The sequence below is a fragment of the Enhydra lutris genome, unplaced genomic scaffold, assembly GCF_002288905.1.
Source record: "Enhydra lutris kenyoni isolate GAN:26980312 unplaced genomic scaffold, ASM228890v2 scaffoldscaffold100, whole genome shotgun sequence".
In the NCBI taxonomy this organism is placed as follows: Eukaryota; Metazoa; Chordata; class Mammalia; order Carnivora; family Mustelidae; genus Enhydra; species Enhydra lutris.
The window spans coordinates 100303-108069 of record NW_019154184.1 but is presented as its reverse complement, the minus strand read 5'-3'; positions in this window follow the sequence as shown (position 1 = coordinate 108069).

Below are 7767 nucleotides of genomic sequence, written 5' to 3'. Positions count from 1 at the left end.
ATCACTAAATTCTAATCAAAAACTGAATTTCCCAAAAAAGTGCACAAGTTATTAAAACAAGTTATAATTTGGATTCCTTACATTTGGTCACAGCATAAATGTTAGGTTTCTTCCTGTTTTCTATTGAACAAATAATTTTAAATTTTAATAAGTTAGTAAATTACTGTACACTATAATAATATGAATGAAAATAATTCACTTGAATAGTCAAGATTTGTATTCTTTAAAACTGTGTATCTTGGGGTTCCTTGGTGGTTCAGTCGGTTAAACATCCAACTCTTGATTTCGGCCTGGGCCATAATCTGAGGGTTGTGAGATAAGCTCCCCCAACCCCTTCTGGCTCCATACTGGGCATGGAACCTGCTTAAGATTCTCTCTCTCCCTCCCTCTCAAAAAACAAAAACAAAAAAACCCCAGCATATCTTATTTTAAAGCTCTGTAGTATTTTCCCCCTTTACTCTCATATCCCCTTATTTCCTCAGAATTCATTCTCTTGGAATATTTCCACCTAAAAGAACAAAATACATAATAAAGTACAAAGAAATGAAAAGTGAGAACCTACCTGAAGTCTTGCGAGTTGTGCAGTCCGGGCTGTTATTTTATTGTATGGTTCCACAATTTTTGCTTTCATCCTAAAGGAAAATAAAGAAGTGTGACAATAAAATCATCTTCAAAATAAAAAAATATATATCTTTGGAATTTCCTTTATCTCTAAATCCCCCAAGATATGCATTGGCAATCATCCCCTAAACATATGGCCCGCCGATATATATCTGAAGGGTCTCATGATTAAGGTTTTATTAGACAGTAATAAATGACCTGTTCCCAACAATAACTAGCCCCTTCAAGGTCCTGGAAACCTTGCTTCCAAAATTCTTTAGAGATTTATTCTATCCGTAACCCCTTCCCAACTTGAAAGTATATAGTGGGACAGTCCTCATGACCCCATTGCTGTTCTTTCCGTCCACAGGTCCTGTCCCGATGCTTTAATAAAATCACCTTTTTGCATGAAAGGCATTTCAAGAATTCTTTTTTGGACATCATACCCTAACATCATCTTTTCTACGTCACGTAATACTGCTGATGACATCAATATCCACACCTATATCTGCCAGTGTGGGAAGAAGCAGACCCTGAAGATGCTGTTGACAGTGCTGCTTCTCTGTACTATCTGCTGGCTTCCTTTCAACCTCTATTTGATGCTATCCAAGGAATCCATCTCAAGCCACAATGATCTATTTTTCCTCCACTGTCTGGCTCCTGCTACAACCCCTATGTCTACTCCTGGCTCAGCGATGGCTTCCAGATTGAAGTTCAGAAAGTCATCATGGAAATCCAGAAAATGCTGCTGGATGGAATCAGCTTCCTAAGAGGGAGCATCACCCACTGAATTCTGCCCCCTCCCCTTCACTGCACTGCTTGGGGGCATCCTAACTCTGGAATGCCCAAATTCCCATGATTCAAATATTTCAATGAGCTACCCAGTCTCCCTCCCTTCCAGGCACTGCCCAGAGCACAATAGGTATTCTTCTCCAAAATCTCTGAGATAAGGTGGAACCAAAATACTTATATGTCATTCATTTTTCATGGTGAGGGTGATGAGGAAGCAAAAGGCAAGCTGAAGGCAAAAGCACAAGCTGACACCCTGCAACTGGTCCCCTGGATTCCTAGGTGGAATGTGTGTGACATTCCTCAGGCACTTTTGGCTGCCCTAAAACTAAAGTAAGGGAAAAAAAACAAATAGTTAATTGATAGAGATCACCGTCCTGCAGGATACAGTCTCTTATCAGTTCACAAATGTCTTAGTGATTTATGAGAAAAAAAAAAAAAAACACTCTCATCAATAGCCTAACTTTCAGAAACCCATAGACTCAATTTCTTGGCGTCCTAACATCACCCTTCCCTCCACAGTGATGTGGGCAACAGAGGCAGAAGGGAATGTAAATAAAATGTAATCTTATAACCTGCAGCACATTGACAAATACTAGAGATAGGCAGGGTATAATATCCTTCCAGGAAACTCCCAACTGTCTAAACGTGTAATGCCTTTCAAGAAGGGAAAACAACCTTAGCTTGACAATAACCAGGCCTCCAGTATCCTGTGAGTCTTCTTTAGCATATGAAAGTCCTCTGGGAAACCTCTTTTTTGCCTCACCTCCCCCAACTCCAAAGTATAAAATCAGCCATTCCTCACAAACCCAGTGCAGTAGCTCTTTCTGCCCAATTGTTTCTGTTCCCATTCTTTAATAAAATCACCTTTTTGCACCAAAGAAGTCGCAAGATTTCTTTCTTACCCCATCAACACTCCACATCAGAGGGAGTTGAGGGAGGGGTTGATAATTTAAAGATATGGAAATTGTGAACTACCTCATGTGTCTCACTTGCTCTTTCATTTCCTTCTCTGCCTTTTCTCTTGCCCAACAGTAAGTAAACTGAAGGTATTAGATCTTCAGGCTCATTAGAGGTGTTTCTTCATCACTTAAAGGAAAGTTACCTTCTACCGTGGGTCTCTTGAATTCCATCTCTGATTCAACATGGGTGTCTTGAATTCCATCTCTGATTCTGGCCATTGTTGCCTTCTCTATTCTTTGTGTGCCCACCTGGCCATGGTACTTTGTCTTCTGATATCATAGACATTGTCTCAGGAGCTGCAAGACCTCCCAGAGGTTCTTACTTGTATTTTATTTAAATATAAAAGAGACCAATACCCCTATTGTGCCCAAAATATTCCCAGGGAAATGTCAGAAGAGTATGAAGTCTAGTTCTTGAAATTTTATTGGGAGCTCTAGGAATTTAGAGGACCTTATAAATGCAAGCAAGTTATATCTTATCTCCTAATGGAAGAGTGAAAATGAGAAATCTCACAGGAAAGGACAAGGCAGTTATATGGATTATCCCTTGTCACTTGGGTTAGTTTCCTAAGTTGCAAATATACTAATTTGGTGATAGCTTCCCTTCAAATGTAGTAACAATTCAAGTGTTCAAGTTAACTCTGCAAAATTAAAAAAAAAAAGCCTCTTCAACACTAGCTAGTTTTGCCTTTCTTTTACTGGAAGAAAAGAGAGAAAGAGTAATCCATTCAGTGTTGATTTAATTGTTTATATCTCTCTAGCCTATGCGGATTTCAACTCAGCAGGAGAGAAGAGGAAGTAATTATCTCATCCTCTGCCACTGCCTTTCATCTGGAGACAATGCTATTAAGGTGTTTTGAAGGGTACAGCTGACTGTGTGTGTCAGGATGATGCCAGGATAGGGGATGGAAATTCTTCCTTTCCTCCCATCCTCTTTCTGTGTCTCCTTCATTCCCCTCCCCCTTTCACTTCCCTTACTTCTGCCAGTCTATATACTCCCCTCCTCTTCACTCCTCCTCCCTTCCCCCAGTTCTCCTCTTTACTTTACTCCTCTCCTTGCTCCACTCCTTGCCTCTCCTCTTCCTTCTCTCACTTCCTCATTCATCCTAGCCTATTTCTTTAGTACCACTCTGCTTTTTTCTTTGTTCTTCATTCTTTCTCTACTATTTGTTCACTCTTTACTTCTTTGAACTCTGATATAGTTTAAACTACTGCTTTCCCGTTGCATTCTAGCTATTCATCAATTCCCTCCCATAATTCCTCCCTTCTCCTCTCCTCACCTATCCTGTTCCCTTCTCTTCTTCTCTTCACTTCTCTTCTGTTCTCTTCTCATTTGGATTTCTCTTTTACCCTTAATGAAAGCCTAGGGGTTTGGGAAGAAACTGCCTCTGGATTTATACTCTGCAGTCTTCTACACTGCTCCATAGGCTTCTGTGTGGAATGTACGATAGTCAGAATGACTGTTGGCCACTGATTACATTTTTTCTTTTTCTCTTCCTCATTCGATTGTAACAATCAAAATATGACTGTCCATTATGCTTTCCTACAGGATAGAATGGCTCACCCTAAGATCATAAAGGAAATTGTACAGCCTTAGGCCATAGTTTCTGTGTCTTTTGGGAAGTTATTACCATGCAGTGACCTCCAAGAACATGACCCTATCCATTCTGAAGGAATTATACCCAGTTCAAACATGTTTCCTCCTTAGCCACTCAATTTTTTTCAAACTCTGTTTTATAGCATTTTGGCTATTGCTCATTTTCCTCTCTTACTCCCTTTCCTGTAGCCACCCATAAAGAAGCAAAATAACTTCTAAAAATATAAAACTATAGAGAGCAAAATGGAGTCTCTTATGTAAAGCAGGAGCCTGTGTCATGCAGGGGCCTGTGTCATATGATGATGCAAGTAGGTAAAGGTACTGCAGCTACAAGATATCACTAGGACCAGTGTCAGATGGAAACCCAAAACTGATAACAAGCAGAACCAGAGGAGGTCTGCAGGGGCCCAAGGACTATTAAATCAAATCCCTTAAAAAAGGGAAGATTTTGGCAGCAAACTGTCAGACTCTTTAGACATGACCCCACTGTCTGACCACTTGAAAAATGCAACTGCTTCCCAAGGCTTTGCCCAGTTGATCTCTGAACAGAACCAAGATCCTTTGCTGCTTGAACAAAATAAGCAGTAAGTGCCAAGAGCTGACCGTCATCAGACTGAAGACTTATCTCAACTGTGCGCCCACAGACTGACTTCACATTTGATTCGTTAAGTTCCTATACCCCTTCTGTTATCTTGCTTGTTGTGTGGTTTGTCTTATGTCCTGCTTTGTGTGCTGTGTAAGAAGCCAAGTTTAGTCACATGGTGAAATGTCATTGAGATTGGAATTTTGAACCTGCTTTATAATTGTAATTTAATTGCTTTATGATTGAATAAAGCTGACACTGTGGAAAGACACAACTCATGCATGTACCTTCATAGCGTGCTCATGACAATAACTAAAAACAACAACAGTAACAACAATAAATTTTTATCAACACAGGATATCTGTGGAGATTCTTGGAAATCCCAGGCTTCAGAATTTTGTTGCTGCCTTTGCTGTCAACTTCATAGCAGTTACACCACTCCATTAGCTTTAGCAGTTTTGAAAGTGGGTTATCATCATTTGGTTAGAGTGTATGTGTGTATTTGCTTCCTCTTCTTTTCCCTCAACCATCTTCTCTTCCTTCTCCTACCTTAAACTTTCTCTTCTTAATGAAGATATATTATTCAAACTGCTTTGAATCCTTGAGTTTCCTCTGGAAAGGACAAGCCCATTTCCAAGAGCATAAAGCAAATTAAGTAGAGTTTAACTTCTGGCTAGATTTATCCTACCTGGGGACAGGGAAAAGTGGATTTCTGGGTTCAGAACTCCAGACATCTTTGGAAAATTTCCATACTTGCTGGAGTACTGCATCTCTGTTTTAGATCAAGGAGAATTTGAGGGTAAAGAGCTGTAGTTGGAATTGTTTTTTATTTCCATTTTTATTTCCATGGATGTATACTTTATCACCTCTCTCTTCCAACCTTACCCCCCCACACACCCCTTGTGCTATGTTTTGTTATATAAAGTTGTGTAACTCTCCCACACAAGTATAAAATTAACTATTTAGAGAAGTTCTGGGCTGAGTAGATGACCACATTCACTATTGTCACTGTTGTAATTTGCACATCTACTCATCATCTCTTTTTGGCTTTAGCTGTTTTTCAGATTAGTAGTCCCTGTGAGTGGTGAGTTGTGCTGGTATCTTTTCCTCTTTCCTTTTTTTAAAAGATTTTATTTATTTATTTGACAGAGAGAGAGAGATCACAAGTAGGTGGAGAGGCAGGCAGAGAGAGAGAGGAAAGCAGGTTCCCTGCTGAGCAGAGAGCAGATGTGGTGCTCAATCCCAGGACCCTGAGATCATGACCTGAGCCAAAGGCAGAGCCTTAACCCACTGAGCTACCCAAGTGCCCCTCTTCTCCTCTTTCTTTATGTAAACCCTTTTCATTCTTTTAACTAAGGACAGACTGTTGTACTTCCCATTCTCCTTTTGTCAGAATGGATATATCCCAGGACAATCATGCTGACTGTCTAGGGCTTCCTGAGAAGGAGAGAAGAAAGTGAAATAGCCCTCAGGTACCCTGTGCTTCTTGAAGGAATCATACCTCATTTTGCAATGCTCCTTCTCCTGCTGTGACTTAAGAGAAATTCAGATAAAAGGGCTATTATTGTAATTTAAATGATTATTGTGCTATTGTATTTTCACCTAATGTTCTTTCATTTGCAGAAAACCACTCCTGACCCTCAGCCCTATCTGCCCAAAATTCACTTTTGTTTAACCTCAGTAAGGCTGAAGATCTGGGATGTCCCATGATTGACAGATGATCCAGCTTCAATATTTTCTGTTGCCTCAATTCCACACTCAGAACTTTGTCTACCCATAAGCTTTGGTGATGTATGGGATGTTTGAAGAATTAGGCTTCTTGATAGTTTGAGTTACTTGTGAGTTTTGCGTACATTTTTCAGCAGCAACTAATCTGAACTTAGTAAGTATGAGGTTGTTGCCATTTTAAGTACTCTCTGGCTAGTAGGCGCATTTGGTTGGAACATGGTGCTAGTGAGCTCTAGGCCCTAGGATCTAACCCATGTTCAGCCTTTTAGCTCTGTGGGTTTGAGAATGGTACTAAAGAGCAATGGGCATGTGGTTTCAAAACTCCATGGATTTGTTTGTTTGTTTTGTTTTTGTTTTTATAGACTGCTTCATTCACTTAGACCACATTTTTTCTAAACGTGGTTTATCAGCTACCTATACCTATACCATCAAAGCTATTGTATCAATATCCCTGCAAAATTCATTTTCACTTCTGGAGAAAGAATGTAAAGTGTATTCCCTAATAATAGTGTGTTAATAATTTTGCCTTCTTCTCAGAAGCACATTCTTTCTGAAATGTATATTTGAGCAAAGATTTACAGCAATGGTAGATGGGAGAAATTGCTACCCACACCCTTTCACACACCCAAATGCATATACTAGTTTTTTCCAAGACCAAGGAACTGTATCTTGATCCAACCTAGGACATTTGGAGACATACTTTTATGTGAGCTAGATTTACATGCATTTTGTCCAATGTCTCACTTCACTGAAACAATTAGAATGGGGAACTTTATCCCATGACACATATATCTAGGATGGTAATCAATCTAATGTGTTATCATTTGTGCATGTATAATGTAGATTCACTCTTAGGTATTCTGAGCTGAAGACATTTTTCATTGAGAATTTCCTCCCCTCCTGCATTTAAAGTGTCCTCATACACACACATGTGTGCCTATACACATATACCTCTATACATTGCAAATGTGTGAATACACATAAAATACCTCCATACATATGCAAGCATATGAACACATACACACACATACAGAAAAATGTACACACACAGATTTATTGTGTTTTTTTTAAACACACTGGATCATTTCATGACATATTTCAAATTTAAATTTTATTTTTTAGTCATAATTCTTTCAGTTAATTATCTGTTTAAATGAATGAACACTGTGACCTTTTTAACATTTTCATCATTCTTCCGGGTGCTTAGATGACCATTTTGTACATTGTTACAGTTGTTAATCCTAACATTAAAATTTCACATTAATCCTAACATTAAAATATCACTCACTTTTCTTGCATCCCAGCGTGGCAAGTGTCTTATTAGCAAATATGTATAAGAATACCACTTGGATATTTGTGGTTCTAAAGAAAATCCCCTTAATTTTTTACTTAAACACACATAAAAACAAACCCTTAAGGGAATACCAAATTTAATACACATAAACATAAACTCATCCACAGATAACTATATATATATATATATATATATATATATATATATATACACA